Here is a 16037-nt window from a genome sequence, read left to right as displayed (position 1 = left end):
TGCTGGATGTGGCCAACATCAATGCACTATGGGGGGGGAAACGCAGGTGAAGAGGCGGCAAAGCTGCCTCTACTGCAGGACAGTGTACAGCCAGTGTGCAGTCCTGGCTTGGGGGGGGAGCCGGCGCGCAGCCAGTCCTGGCTTGGGGGGGGGAGCCGGCGTGCAGCCAGTCCTGGCCCCTTTTTGTTTTCCCCCAAACTTTAGATCTCAAAAATGGAGACCCCCCCCCCCCCCCCCCCCCCCCCCCCCCCCCCCGTGGGCGCTCACATACTTGTGTATCTAGAATCGCCGGCAGCGCTCAGCAGGGCTCCATTTTTAAGATTTGCTTGCTGACAGCTGCAGGCATGCCATAAATGTACAAAATAAGAGCACCCCTTTAATAGGGGAAGTTTGCACTTTTAGGAATATCCACCATGAACTGTAATGGAGGCCGTGTAGAGAGGGCTGAGGATGCCCAGTGTTTACGGTGCAATCCCTCCTTTCCCCTGTGGTGGCGCTCCACAAGCTGTGGCGTTCTGGGTCCCAGCGGACAGCCCGTTATTGCTGAGCCGGGGTAAATGTCCTGTTGGTCTTGTGTGCAGTGGCTCCTGATGTGACCAGTGGCCCCTGATGTGACCAGTGGCCCCCATGGGCCCGTTGCATCTGTTGGAATCTGCACTAATTGGCTGTCACCTGCCCGTGTGCTGGATAATTGGCGCTGCCGGGCACTGCTGAGCTGCCATCTGCAGGACTTTCACCATTTTTACACATCTCTGCTTGCTGTCTGTAAATGGAGACACAATCTGCAGGGACTTGAAGGCCCTGTCCGCTTCCTCCTTGCGCCCCACGTATCCTCCAGTCATTCTTGTATTGTGGTGGAAGTGAATGTAGCAGAGCTGCAGTACCGCACACGACCTGTGGACTGGTGTGGCGCTGTCTTATGAAGAACTCTGCCACAATTGTCCTGTACGGGATGTGAGCGATGGTTTCCATTTTTCTTCTCCATACTGATAACATTGTTACGAGCTGTAAGAACAGGCAGAGCTGTGTGCAGCCGGTGGACTCCGCTCACAGAGCATTGTCTGGATAAGAGACAACTGTAACAAACCTTCAGCTGTGCGTAGTAGGGACACCGAGCAGATCTCAGTGAGGAATTGAATGCCAAACCACCTAAAAGTTGCCACTGTTGGGCCGCCTTAAAGGTCGCCCATGTATGATGGCGGGTGGCGCTGGGCAGAAGGGTTAACCCTTTATCGCTCGCTGGCATGACTAGTTGGTAAGGGCAGCGATGTGGCAGGAGCGCTGGCATAGGGCGCCGGAGGCAGCAGACTGTAGCAGATGAGATCTCTGCGTTGTTGCCCACGCGGCTGGCACCCAGCGCTCTGTCATTATGCGCCCGGCCGTGGTGCCAGCTCCCAGATCCGGCTCATTGGTGCAGTCACTGCACATCAGACGGCCGCCATCGAGCCTAAATTACACGCTGTCCCGCACGGACTGTGAAAGCTGAGGATTAGCTGCCTGATATAGCACAGGCGCCCGCGCCGTGCCGTCTCCTCCCGTGCCAGGATACGTATGTCGTGGCCTCACAGTACCAAGCCCATAGGGGGCGCCCTAATTCGCCTGTGTTATTTGCTTGCAGGTGGGGCTCTTAAACTTCTTTAAACTTTTCTGCTCCTACTGGATGTGGTGTTCTTCATGGACCTTTTGTGAGAGCGCCATAGTCCTCTGTGCGTTCTCCAATAGTCTCTATCCATCCTGGGCACGGTGCAGGCGCAGAGTTTGGAGATGACTATCGTAAAGTCGGCCATTTCTCTCGCGTCTCCTCCCTAATAGGTGGCATCGGGGGGAGAGAGATAATGGGGGTTGAATCCCTTGATTTTTCTTGTTCTGCCACGAGATGCATTGCCGCCTGAGGCGCTTGCCTGTGGGGTTGCGCCTCCTGTCTCCATATTGGAACACCTCAGCGGTCGGTGGATTTGAGCGTGCATGTATGGGGGGGTGGGGGGAGAGAGGACCATGGGCACCTCATCCCCAGAGCTATCCCCAACGCTCAGGGTCATGCACAGAGCCCGTCCCCGATTTCCCAGCCACCCGTCAAACAACTGAGACCTCGGTACGAGAAGTTGTACTTCCTGGTCTTTTTGGAGGGTGTGCAGTGATGTTCCCCTTGGCGTCCCTCGCCACCGTTGATGCTTCATGCGGGATTCCCGTCGTGGGATTTCCTGTGGATTTCCGTCTTTGTTCCGGAGTTGATCCTCTAGGTCCAGTTTTGCTGTGGATGATGGGGGGGATATATTGTGCACTGGGCCCTGCGATCAGAGCATATAAGGTAAAGTCTGAAATGCGCGCGCCCCCCCCCCCCCCCCGGAGAACACACCGGTCAGTCCCATGTAACCTGGTGTACGTGTGATGTGAGCTCCGGTTACACGGGGGGCGGCTGCTCCTATATTTGGCTGGAGCACCCTCACAAGTCAATCTGTGCGGGAGCCAAGACTCTCGCCACCGTCAGTAATAACCCAGGAACATTCTCCACCTTTTTCGAGGGGCCGAACATTAATATATCAGTAGTGGTGACAACCAGATCTTACTGTGCGCACCGCTGCTGCAGTGTTTGTGGATTTGAGAAGTGGTGTTACCATACAGTGCCCCCGCAGGGCAGCTGAGGAATTACTTCTCTCTCATTTCAATCAATGGGCTTCTAAGTCATCCAGAGCAAGAGCATGTTTAATAGGGGTTTTCTGGTGTAGAAACCAATCTGTTGTACAGTCCTTAGTTGATGGATGGGGGGCAAATTCAGAGCGCTCCTTCGTCAGCATTCTGCCAGAACAATAGGAGCAGGGACTTAAGTTTCCTGAACTGTTTCCCCCACAGCCTTCCTCTGCTATATACAGAACGCTTGACAACAGGCAGTGGACAGCAAATTAGACTGAAGGGAAATGCCTAGTGGTCGGCACTTCAGACTCGGGTGATTTATCAGGGATAAGGCAAAATGTTATTTGTAAATTACTTGCTGATTGTCACATTCTCTGTCTAATGAGATCAAGTTGCATGAAAGGGAATCTTTTTGATGGTTCCTGTGCCTTTTTAATTACAGAGATTAGAGGCTGTCAGTCAAGCAAAGGGAGGTGGTTCTGGGCCAGGGAATAGAGCTGGAGTGACCGAGGCTTCAGATCTACCATAGCTCTTAATCTTCATTTGCATATAAATTGAAATGCTGATTTTCCAGTCTCCCATGATGGCACACATGAGAGCGGATCCGCCCAGCCAGGACAGGAACCCTACTAAAGATAAAAGGGCGGTACCTCTCCCTTGCTTCGTTGGGTTTCCTGTCCTGACCATGCCGGCGTGGAAGAACAGGCGGGGTCCTGGGCGCTGTGTGTCGGGGGCTCAGCGTCCGAGCGGGCGTAGGAGCAGCATGGCCCGGTGTCCGGGTGCTCTGCTGTGGCTGCCGCGCCGCCCTCCCCCCTCTGCCATGAATACAGGAGCGGCCGCTTCTGGGTGGCGCTCCTCTGATGTTGCACGCTGGGAAGGGGCGTGCCTGCGTGACGTTGGGAGGCGGCGCCGAAATCCAAGATGGCGGCGCCCATCAGGAAAACGCCGGCCGGTTAAAAGATCCCGGCGGCCTGCCGGGGGGGGGGCTTTGGGGAGAGGGGCTGTGGGGGTAACCGGAGGAGGCGGAGAGTGCAGTGGATTCCCCTTATAAGGGGGATGTCCACAGAAGACGCACTCATGCCCAAAGCTTCACAATGGAAGTGGGGCAGGATGAGTGGCAGCAGCAAGAGCTCTCGCCAGATGCCAGGCCGAGCCGCCAGCTTACCAGGAGCAGCCGCTCAAGTGGGAGCCGCAGTCGTAAACGGCATGACTGAGACGTCCAGAAAAAACGTCGCGCGGGCATCTGAGGAGCCTCTGAGATCGGTACCCCTGAGTGACAGCGGTGGTGAGTGATCTACGTGAATGTCACCCTTATGGTAACGGGGTTCCATTTTCTCTGTTTGATTACTAGGGGTCGAGGAAGTCTAGCGGCAAAACAAAGAATAGAGTGCGCTCTATGCAAACACCCGCTGGCAGATCAGTGGCAGAAAGACCTCTGCGCTGACTGTATAAATAAAACCATACAGGATGAAACCCCTGATTTGGTGACTAGCCTTAAGGCGTTAATACAACAGGAGGTAAAAGGCTCCCTAAAGGCAGCGCTTAAAAAGGATAGAAAAAGCCGTAGAAGAGATTCTGATTCGGAGGCCTCGCTAGTGCGGAAAGGTTGGGAGAGATCCAGATCCCCCTCCACCTCCTCTTCTCAGTCATCAGAAACCTCCTCGGACAGCGATATAGGGGGCCGTCCGTGTTTCCCAACAGAGGACGTGGAAAAGCTGGTCAAAGCTATCAGGGCTACTATGGACCTTAAGGAGGAAAAGACTCCTAAATTATTGGAGGACTGGAGGAAAGGAAAAAGCGCACCTTCCCTGTAAAGGATAAGATAAAGACCTTAATTGACAGGGAATGGGAAAAAACCTGAGAGGTCAGGGGGCTTGCCTTCTACATCAAAAAGGAGGTACCCTTTTGAGCAAAAGGATTCAGAGACCTGGGAGAAAGTCCCGAAAATTCAGAGCCCTAGCCAAATCCTCAAAAGGCAGACAGTTTCCTGAAGCATATCTGGGAAGCTTCAGCAAGTAGACTAAAACCAGTGATAGCTGGTACTTGTACCGCTTGTGCCCTCATGGTCTGGCTACAACAAATAGAGGACCTGATCAAGGATAGAGTTCCTAGGGATGAAATACTGTCTAATCTGACACTGGACATGGAACAGCGGCTTTCCTAGTGGATACCTCTGCAGATTCCGCGAGATTGACAGCCAGAGCAGCAAGCCTGTCAAATGCGGCAAGACGAGCCCTGTGGCTTAGTGTCCAGGAGATTTGCCATCAAAGCATAGATTATGTTCCATTCCATGTGATGACCAATTCCTCTTCGGAAAAAAACTAGAGGAAATTTTGGAACATGCGGAGGATAGGAAGAAAGGCTTTCCCCGATTTCCGGGAGAACCCAAAAAGCAGCCCTTTCGAAGGAGAAGATTTAACAGGGGGCGTCCCATGGGAGATAAGAAAAATTGGGACTTTAAAGAAAGGAGAGGATCGGGCTATATGTTTAAAGGGCCCTCTACAAGGGTCAGTTTTGGGCCCGCTTCTTTTTAACATATTTATTAATGACCTTGTAGGGGGCATAGAGAGTAGAATTTCAATATTTGCAGATGACACTAAACTCTGCAGGGTAATTAATACAGAGGAGGACAATTTTATATTACAGGAGGATTTATGTAAACTAGAAGCTTGGGCTGATAAATGGCAAATGAGCTTTAATTGGGGAAAAATGTAAGGTCATGCACTTGGGTAGAACGAACAAGTTGTATAATTATGTGCTTAATTGTAAAACACTGGGCAAAACAGTCACTGAAAAAGACCTGGGTGTATGGGTGGACGACAAACTCACATTTAGTGGCCAGAGTCAAGCAGCTGCTGCAAAGGCAAATAAAATAATGGGATGCATTAAAAGAGGCATAGATGCTCATGAGGAGAACGTAATTTTACCTCTATATAAGTCACTAGTGCGACCATACTTAGAATACTGTGTACAGTTCTGGTCTCCGGTGTATAAGAAAGACATAGCTGAACTGGAGCGGGTGCAGAGAAGAGCGACCAAGGTTATTAGGGAACTGGGGGGTCTGCAATACCAAGACAGGTTATTACACTTGGGGTTATTTAGTTTGGAGAATCGAAGGCTTAGGGGTGATCTTATTACAATGTATAAATATATGCGGGGACAATACAAAGACCTTTCTAATGATCTTTTTACTCTTAGACCTGTGACGGGGACAAGGGGGCATCCTCTACGTCTGGAGGAAAGAAGGTTTAAGCATACTCACAGACGCGGATTCTTTACTGTAAGAGCAGTGAGACTATGGAACTCTCTGCCATATGATGTTGTAATGAGTGATTCACTACTAAAATTTAAGAAGGGACTGGATGCCTTTCTTGAAAAGTATAATATTACAGGGTATATACACTAGTTTCCTTAATATTGCATTGATCCAGGGAGCTAGTCTGATTGCCGTATGTGGAGTCGGGAAGGAATTTTTTTCCCCAATGTGAAGCTTACTGTTGCCACATGGGTTTTTTTTGCCTTCCTCTGGATCAACATGTTAGGGCAAGTTAGGATAGGATATGGGTTGAACTAGATGGACTTAAAGTCTCCCTTCAACCTTAATAACTATGTTACTATGTTACTTACTCCAAAATATCTCCCCAATGACATCAGGTCGGAGGTAGGGGGAAGGCTTTCTCTCTTCCTTTGCGCCTGGGCAAATATCTCCCCCAGTACATAGGTCCTAAACATAATCAAGGACGGCTTAAAAATAAAATTCACCCCTCCGCCCAGGCATACCTTTATAATGACACCGCGAAGGAGAGCCCAAGAGCAGCAGCTGGCCCTGGAGACAGAAGTCCTGGGACTAGTGCAAAAACAGGTCCTACTAGAAGTCCCAGTGCAAGAAGGGGGTTTTACTTCCCCCCTCTTTTTAATACAAAAACCAGATGGCTCTTGGAGAACCATAGTCAACCTGAGGAGACTCAATCAGTGGGTAGACAATTGCTCCTTAAAAATGGAGTCAATCAATACGGCCACAAAGATCCTGTTCCAGCACTGCCTCATGGCAGTGAAAGACTTAAAAGATGCCTACTATCACATCCCGATTCATCGGGAGTATCAAAAATACTTGAGAGTAGCGCTCTGTCCAAGGTCAGGTAAAACACTACCAATACACAGCCATTCCGTTCGGCTTGTCCACAGCCCCCAGAATTTTCACCAAAGTGATGGCCGAAGTGTCTTTTCTTCGTTCCCGGGGCATAGTGATCGTCCCGTACCTGGACTCCTTTCTTGTCGTAGGGAGGTCGGAGACCCACTGCACACACCAAGTGAAGGAAGTGATATCAACCTTAGGCCTCTTTCACACTTCCGTTTTTTACAATCAGTCACAATCCGCCAGGTTTTGAAAAAAACGGATCCTCAAATTTTTTTTTGAGGATCCGTTTTTTTCCCCATTGACTTGCATTAATGGCGGATTGCTGTCCGTTGCATCCGTTTTTTTTGAGGATCCGCCAAAAGTTGTTCACATCAGTTAACAACGGATCCGCTTCTATGACTTTTTGGCGGATTTGAACTGATGCAAAAAAACTGAAGTGTGAAAGAGGCCTTAGTAGGACTAGGATGGATAGTAAACATCCCCAAGTCAAGATTAACACCAGTAAGGGTGCAATCCTTTCTAGGGTTAATACTGGACTCCGAGCGACAACGCTGCCTTCTACCAGAGAACAAGGTAACCAAGATAAGGGGCCTAGCTCACACAGCAATACAAAGGCCAGCTATGACACTGAGAAACGCAATGTCCCTTTTAGGCTCGTTGACATCATGCATACCCGCAGTAGCATGGGCGCAGTACCACTTAAGGCAACTACAGTGGGAAGTTCTGTCAGCACAGAAACAATTGAAAGGGCATTTAGAGGGCAAACTATGTCTCTCAGTGGCTGTAAGAGATTCCCTGCTCTGGTGGACTGTAGAAAAGCATCTAACAGGCAATGTTCCGTGGCAAAAACCAGTCGACGACATCACAACCGATGTGAGTGCCACGGGATGGGGAGCACACCTAAGATCCCACTCAATACAGGGAACCTGATCCTCGCTAGAAAAGGATCACGGTTCAAACGTAAAAGAACTATGGGCAGTAGAAAAAGGCGTGAAACATTTTCTCCCCTTGCTTCGGGGCTGCCACACTCGAGTCATGACGGGCAATCAGGCAGTGGTAGCCTACATCAACCACCAGGTGGGAACAAGATCTCGGGGCCTCATGGAAAAATCAGATCTACTTTTCCAATTTGTTATCCATCACAGCACTGCATATAAAGGGGGTAGAGAATACACAGGCAGACTTCCTGAGTCGCAGGCACCTAAGACAGGGGGAATGGTCCCTAAACCTCCAAGTCTTCCAACAAATAGTTCAAGCCTGGGGCAAACCAGAAATAGACCTGTTCGCCACCGCACGCAACAGAAAGGTCAGGAAGTTCTGCTCACTAAATCCAAACGAAAACCCCTTTGCAGTAGATGCCCTACAAGTACCATGGAAGTTTACCCTGGCCTATGCATTCCCCCTGATAACAATGATCCCAGTAGTGGTCTGGAAAATCAGGGAGGATCGAGCGAGAATAATTCTTACAGCTGCATTTTGGCCGAGGAGGCCTTGGTTCTCCCTTCTGAAACTCATGTCAGTGACAGATCCATGGATATTACTGGAGGTTCCAGACCTGCTTTCCCAGGGACCAGTGGTCCACTCTCAGGTGAAGGGCTTCCATCTAGCAGCCTGGAATTTGAGAGGGCGCTACTGAGTCGCCTGGGATTCTCTCCAGGGTTAGTCTCCACCCTGTTGAAAAGTAGGAAACCTATAACATCCCAAATCTACGGTAGAACATGGAAAAAGTTCCTAGACTTCCTGGGGGAACCTTTATGGGATGTAGCTCCAGTGGGACCTATCCTAGAATTCCTACAGTCGAGGCTGCAACTTGGGTTAACCACTAACACCCTCAAAGTCCAAGACGCAGCTCTGGGGGCCCTATATAACTGCAACCTAGCAGCCAATAGGTGGTTGTCCCGGTTCATAAAGTCTTGTGGCAGGTCTAGGCCGGTCATTATCCCAAAGATGCCACCCTGGGACCTCAACCTAGTCTTAGAGGCTTTAACCAAGGATCCCTTTGAACCATTATTAGAACTGTCGCCAAAATTACTCACTTAAAATTGTGTTACTGGTAGCCTTAACATCGGCCCGTAGAGTGAGTGACCTACAAGCTCTATCTATATGCCCTCCATATACGCAGATCTTGGATGACCGAGTGGTTCTAAGACCAGACCCGGCCTACCTCCCCAATGTAGTCCAAAAGTTTCATAGGACTCAAGAAATCTCCTTGCTGTCTTTCTGTACTAATCCTAGAAACCCTGGGGAGCAAAAGTTCCATACATTAGATGTAAGGAGGGCCATGTTACAGTATATATCAATAACTAGTCAGTGGAGGAAACATCAGTCCCTTTTTGTAGCCTTTCAGGGTAGTAGAAAAGGGCACGGGGTAGCTACGAGTACCATTGCCAGATGGATCTGGGAGGCCATTATGTTATCCTACTCTGCAAGTGGTGCTCTGGTTCCAGAAGGCATCAAGGCTCACTCCACCAGAGCCGTGGCTACCTCCTGGGCAGAGAAGGCTGAGGTATCGATTGAACAAATTTGTAAAGCCGCTACTTGGTCCTCACCTTCGACCTTTTTTAAGCACTACCGACTTGATCTATCTTCTTCTACTGACCTAACTTTTGGTAGAAGGGTGCTGCAAGTGGTGGTCCCTCCCTAATGGTGTCTTATTCTACAAAAGTCTCATGTGTGCCGTCATGGGAGACTGGAAAACACCAAGGTTACTTACCGGTAGCCGGTTTTTCCGGAGCCCATGACGGTACCTGTATATTTCCCCACCTTATCACTCCTTTGGTGTGCACTATTGGGTTTTTGTTTTTTAGTTAGATATAATGTGGTGATAGTTTTACCATGTGTACTAACCCGGGGGGCCTCTCCTGCTCTGTAAACCAACTGAAGCGAGGGAGAGGCCCTTTTATCTTCAGTAGGGTTCCTGTCCTGGCTGGGCGGATCCCCTCTCTCGTGTGCCGTCATGGGCTCTGGAAAAACCTGCTACCGGTAAGTAACCTTGGTGTTTCTCAGTAGCAGAGGAATGGACTGGACATGTAAAGGTATTGCTGGACTTGTCTTTGAAAGACCTACAGTGGTATGTAAAAGTTCAGGCACCCCTGGTCAAAATGACTGTTATTGTGACCAGTTAAGCAAGTTGAAGATTAAATGATCTCTAAAAGGGCTAAAGATGACATTTCCTTTTGTATTTTAGGCAAAAAATATATATATTTTCATTGTTTACATTTTAAAAATTACAAAAAAGAGGGCTGATGCAAAAGTTTGGGCGCCCTGCATGGTTAGTACCTAGTAGTGCCTCCTTTTGCAAGTATCACGGCTTGTAAATGCTTTTTGCAGTCAAACGAGTGTTTTTCAGTTCTTCCATTTCCATGAGATTCTATTTTGAGGTCTAGCCACAGATTTTTAATGATGTTCACATCTGGGGACTGTGAGGGCCAATGTAAAACCTTCAGCTTGCGCCTTTTGAGGTCGTCTATTGCAGATTTTGACATGTGTTTTGGATCATTAGCCATTTGTAGAAGTCATCCTCTTCCTCTTTTCACTATCAGCTTTTTTTTTTTTTTTACAGATGGTGTTTGCATCAAGAAATGTTGCCCATGCCATTGGCTTTAACACAACCTCAAAGCATGATTGATCCACTGCCATGCTTAATAGTTGGCGAGATGTTCTTTCTGGAGAAATTCTGTGCCTTTTTCCCCATGCATACCTTTGATCATTGTGGCCAAAGAGTTCTATTTTATCCTTGGCAGTCCACAGGACTTGTTTCCAAAATGCATCAGGCTTGTTTAGATGTTCTTTTGCATAGTTGTGACTCTGAACTTGTGTTGAGGACGCAAGAGAGGTTTTCTTCTGATGACTCTTCCATGAAGTTCATATTTGTGCAGATGACGCTGGAGAGTAGAACAATGCACCACAATTACAGAATCTGCTAAATCTTTCTGAAGGCCTTCTGCAGCGGGGGTTCTGTTTTGCCTCTCTAGCAATCCTACGAGCAGCTCACTGATATATTAGGTCTTACAGACCTTATCTTGACCTCCACTTTTCCTGGTAACTGCCATTTGTTAATAACATTTTGGACTGGGGAAAGGGCAACTTGAAAACTTTTTGCTCTCTTATAGTCTTCTGCTTTGTGGCCCTCCACCATTTTCAGAGGGCTGGACAGCTGCTTAGAAGAACTCATGGCTGCTGCTTTTTGGCACAAGGTTACAGGAGGCTGAGTTTTTTTTATATAGCTTGGAAACTTTCAGCACCTGATCCCCCCCGATTATGGTAAACAATCCAGCATCAGCCCATTTTCCTTTTTGGAATTTTTTGCAGTGTAAAAGATGAAAATATATATAATTTTTGCCTAAAATATGAAGGAAATTTGTCATCTTTAACTTTAGGCCTTTTAGAGATCAATTCATTTCCAACTTGCTTAACTGTTCAAAATAACTGTAATTTTGGCCAGGGGCACACAAACATGTACATGCGCACAAAAATAATTTGGGGTGTGAAATTCTGATGACAGATTCCCTTTACAGTACTGTGACATCTAACATGACCAGAGCCCTATATGAGCTGTTAGCTGGCAGATATTCATCCGTATACACTTTCCCGTGCGTGTGGTTACAATGGTAAGGGGGCATAAGCAGCAGTGGGACCACTCTGACGGGAGCAAAGATTCGGGACTGTCCTAACCCAGCATGTATGATCCTTCCCCTGACATGGGTTGTAAAGGGACAGTTTTCTCACCCGACCCCAATATGTCCAGCCATTACATGCACTAGATCAGTGAGTGCTGTGCAATGCTTTGTCACCTAGGGTGGCGCTGCAGGAAAACCGAGCACTTTCTGCTGATTGCTGCACTGCTGATCTCTGGTGAGCCCATTCTGACCCCATGAGTCAACAACATCCTAGGTTTTTGTTTTGTTTTTTTTCCCTCTGATTTAACTTCTGAAACTTGATATTAAGTAGTTGCCACTTTACATAAATCAAAACAAGGTTACTGCTGTTGTGGCAACCGGGAAACTGTTGTCATGGAGGGCTGTGGGATGATTTCTCTGGTGGAGTTGTTGTTGCTGATCTTGGTCTCGTGCTACAAGTACATGTAGAGACTTCTCCGTTATGTAACTCGTCCTCCTATACTTCATCGTGTGGCTTTTTCTTTCTTCCTTCCTTGCCTTTCATTTCTTTTCTTCCCTCATTGCCTTTCCCTTCCTGTTTTATTTTCTCCCCTTCCCTCCTTTGCTTTCCTTTCCCCTTCCCTCCTTTGCTTTCCTTTCCCCTTCCCTCCTTTGCTTTCCTTTCCCTTTCCCTCCTTTGCTTTCCTTTCCCCTTCCCTCCTTTGCTTTCCTTTCCCCTTCCCTCCTTTGCTTTCCTTTCCCCTTCCCTCCTTTGCTTTCCTTTCCCCTTCCCTCCTTTGCTTTCCTTTCCCCTTCCCTCCTTTGCTTTCCTTTCCCCTTCCCTCCTTTGCTTTCCTTTCCCCTTCCCTCCTTTGCTTTCCTTTCCCCTTCCCTCCTTTGCTTTCCTTTCCCCTTCCCTCCTTTGCTTTCCTTTCCCCTTCCCTCCTTTGCTTTCCTTTCCCCTTCCCTCCTTTGCTTTCCTTTCCCCTTCCCTCCTTTGCTTTCCTTTCCCCTTCCCTCCTTTGCCTTTCCCTGCCCCGTCCCTTCATCCTCCTTTGCCTTTCCCTGCCCCGTCCCTTCATCCTCCTTTGCCTTTCCCTGCCCCGTCCCTTCATCCTCCTTTGCCTTTCCCTTCATCCTCCTTTGCCTTTCCCTTCATCCTCCTTCTTTGCTGTGCCATTCCGGTTACCTCCCTTCTTTGCCTTGCCCTTCCCTTTGCTGTGCCATTCTGGTTTCCTCCCTTCTTTGCCTTGCCCTTCCTCCTTCCTCCGTCCGCCTTGGCCCTTGCCCTTGCCCTTCCTCTGTCCGCCTTGGCCCTTGCCCTTCCTCTGTCCGCCTTGGCCCTTGCCCTTGCCCTTCCTCCGTCCGCCTTGGCCCTTGCCCTTCCTCCGTCCGCCTTGGCCCTTGCCCTTCCTCCGTCCGCCTTGGCCCTTGCCCTTGCCCTTCCTCCGTCCGCCTTGCCTTTTGTATTTTTCCTGCAGTTTTTCCCCATAGAGATCAGAATGGCTTAGCATCAAAATGTCCTTTACAAAAAAAATGCAGATAATTTTACACTGGATTTCTGGCAATAGCCTGCAGTTTTTGTGCATTTAAAAAAAGTGTATGTATACATGATATATTTTCTTTTTTTTTATATAATATATATCTAAAACTGTACTAAAGGACATGCCCTTTAAAACGTCTTTCAGGGTAGTGATTAACGGTATTTCCACCTGGGGGGTTACATTACACCTGCAGGGTTCTATCCCACCCAGAGAGCTTCCCGCTGACACCTGCACAGGTCAAATTCTGCTGCTGTTCTATTTGGAAAAGAGATTTATTCTATTCACTGACAGCAAGTATGGACCTGGGGATTCACAGGAGGGCTGCCCCCTGCTGTCAGTGTTAGATTTGGGGTGAATGGGTACAATCGGGTTTACATGTAGACCAGCTGCAGAGCTTTTGCATGGAGGGTCTGTACCCCGCCGGGGGCAGGTGGAAGCCATCAACCCTCTAGCTGTAATGCCCCCATTACATTTAGCGATGCACCAGCGATCCCGACCACGATATGACCCGGTCAGGATCGCTGGTGCATCGGTAAATGATCGCTAGTGAGCTGCCACACAGGCAGATCTCACCAGCGATGCTCGGCGGTCGTACTCACCTGTCAGACGCAGCGAGGGTGACCGTCTTCCGCCCGTGTCCATAGCTTGCTCGTCGGCGCCAGCGGGAAGCCGACGACGAGAAATGGACCAGGCCAATCTCGCGCGATCAGCGATATCCAGTCGGGGGCCGGTCGGAGGTGAGTATCACATGTAGTGAGATCGCTGCTGCGCCGCAAAATCGGTGACGCTTTAGCGATATCGCTATGTGTAAAGGGCCCTCAACTCACGCTTTCATTCTCACAGCAAGCAGAGATGGCGGTATTTTAGGTTAAGCCTTTACTGGTTATCTGTCCATCAGAGCTGATATCTTGCTGGTCCCCCAGTGTCTGCCCCTCACGATCCTGAGACCATGGCTGACGTTCCCCCACAGGCGGCCTCTCCTGCGATGTCCTCGGTGGTCTCGGGCCTTCCTGTGGGCAATGAATGGCGTGTTTCCATATACATGGTCTGGACACACCAGCCCCTGGACTGAGACCCCCCAGCCTGGGTTTCGGGGCAGAATGTGTGCCAGTTACCTTAGGACATGGATCTATGCCCCCCAGCCTCCACACCACCCGTGCAGCTGCTCCCGGGGCCATCTATCTTTGCCCCTCTCCTGTAATGATTGGCCCTTTTTGTCCCGGCGCCCCGCTCCTCGTGTGGAGGGGGAGGCTGCTCTCCTTATTCCAGGCCCCGCGTGATGCCGCTTACACGTCGCCCATTCCAATTGCAGCATTTTACACCTTGATGGCGTCTGCAGGGTTTTTCTATTACAACCCCATCATACGGCCCGGCTGTTGCCATGGCAACAGAGGCTTTCTGAATGGCTGATTAGAGGTAGAGCGACATGTATCCGTCACCATGAGACCACTGCCAGCGACAAACCTCATCCCCACATCACAAAAGCCCCCGAACAATGTGCAAGACACCCGCAGCGCCTGATAAGGGTCTGACAGCGTAATAAGAGGGGCCGATGTCAGGACACAAATGTCTCCACATCGGAGGGAACCGCACAAGGTTCCTCTAAAGCCACGTACCACGTCATGGGGGGGGGGGGGGAGCACTGAATGTATGTGTCCTCCTCCTCCCCCTAGTAATGGCTGATAACGGGGAGTAATAGATTGTAGTCTCCTGTCCTACAGTCTCCTCCCCCAGTAATGGCCGATAACGGGGAGTAATAGATTGTAGTCTCCTGTCCTCCTCCTCCCCCTAGTAATGGCTGATAACGGGGAGTAATAGATTGTAGTCTCCTGTCCTACAGTCTCCTCCCCAGTAATGGCTGATAACGGGGAGTAATAGATTGTAGTCTCCTGTCCTACAGTCTCCTCCCCCAGTAATGGCTGATAACGGGGAGTAATAGATTGTAGTCTCCTGTCCTCCTCCTCCCCCTAGTAATGGCTGATAACAGGGAGTAATAGATAGTAGTCTCCTGTCCTACAGTCTCCTCTCCAGTAATGGCTGATAACGGTGAGTAATAGATTGTAGTCTCCTGTCCTACAGTCTCCTCCCCCAGTAATGGCTGATTGTAGTCTCCAGTCCTACAGTCTCCTCCCCCAGTAATGGCTGATAACGGTGAGTAATAGATTGTAGTCTCCTGTCCTACAGTCTCCTCCCCCAGTAATGGCTGATTGTAGTCTCCAGTCCTACAGTCTCCTCCCCCAGTAATGGCTGATAACGGGGAGTAATAGATTGTAGACTCCTGTCCTACAGTCTCCTCCCCAGTAATGGCTGATAACGGGGAGTAATAGATAGTAGTCTCCTGTCCTACAGTCTCCTCCCCAGTAATGGCTGATAACGGGGAGTAATATATTGTAGTCTCCCGTCCTACAGTCTCCTCCAGTAATGGCTGATAACGGTGAGTAATAGATTGTAGTCTCCTGTCCTACAGTCTCCTCCCCAGTAATGGCTGATAACGGTGAGTAATAGATTGTAGTCTCCTGTCCTACAGTCTCCTCCCCAGTAATGGCTGATAACGCGGAGTAATAGATTGTAGTCTCCCGTCCTACAGTCTCCTCCCCAGTAATGGCTGATAACGGGGAGTAATAGATTGTAGTCTCCCGTCCTGCAGTCTCCTCCCCCAGTAATGGCTGATAGCGGGGAGCTGTAGCGCACCCTCTTGTGTAGGCGGGGGGGCAGGCAGTGTCCTCTCTGTGCTTTTCTCCTGGTGACATTACAGATGGGAGTTCCCTGCACTCCGTGTAATGGAGACCCTTTCCCGGTGTGACTCTGCAGCTGTGATAGTGGGGACTGCGTGCTGCTGACAGCCTGGATCCGCACAACAGCCCTGAGCGAAGAGGAGGAGAAAGAAAAGCGTATTTGTGTTGGGATTAGTAACTGTAAGAGCCTTACAAGTGTGAGCAGTGTGTGACGGTGTCAGCATCGTGTGTCAGGAGCAGGCAGCTGGGACTGGTTCTGTGCGGAGCCTGCACACGCCTGACGAGACCAGCAGCACCACGATCCCCTGTAACCACTGCTGGGACCAGGTCTGTATATACAGCCTTTATATATACCGGGGCAGGGGTCCCCTATAATCACTGCAGGTACCAA

The 16037-nt window shown here is 49.6% G+C and overlaps 1 protein-coding gene across 4 annotated transcripts in view; it reads left to right on the top strand.

The window, feature by feature from the left end:
* PTP4A3 (protein tyrosine phosphatase 4A3) overlaps positions 1-16037 on the top strand; it is a 65935-nt gene that overhangs the window by 33521 nt on the left and 16377 nt on the right. The window contains exon 1 of one of the 4 annotated variants that reach the window (XR_012234951.1): positions 7081-15973. The exons of the other annotated variants lie outside the window; for them this stretch is intronic. The gene's annotated coding sequence lies outside the window, so the exon portion shown is untranslated. Of the gene's footprint in view, positions 1-7080; positions 15974-16037 lie in introns of those variants that run through there. 4 annotated transcript variants of the gene reach the window in all.

Source organism: Dendrobates tinctorius, unplaced genomic scaffold (genome assembly GCF_039654945.1).
Source record: "Dendrobates tinctorius isolate UK_male_01 unplaced genomic scaffold, ASM3965494v1 ptg000116l, whole genome shotgun sequence".
NCBI lineage: Eukaryota > Metazoa > Chordata > Amphibia > Anura > Dendrobatidae > Dendrobates > Dendrobates tinctorius.
Note: the sequence above shows the minus strand (reverse complement) of the source record. Positions and strands in the feature narration are given on the sequence as shown.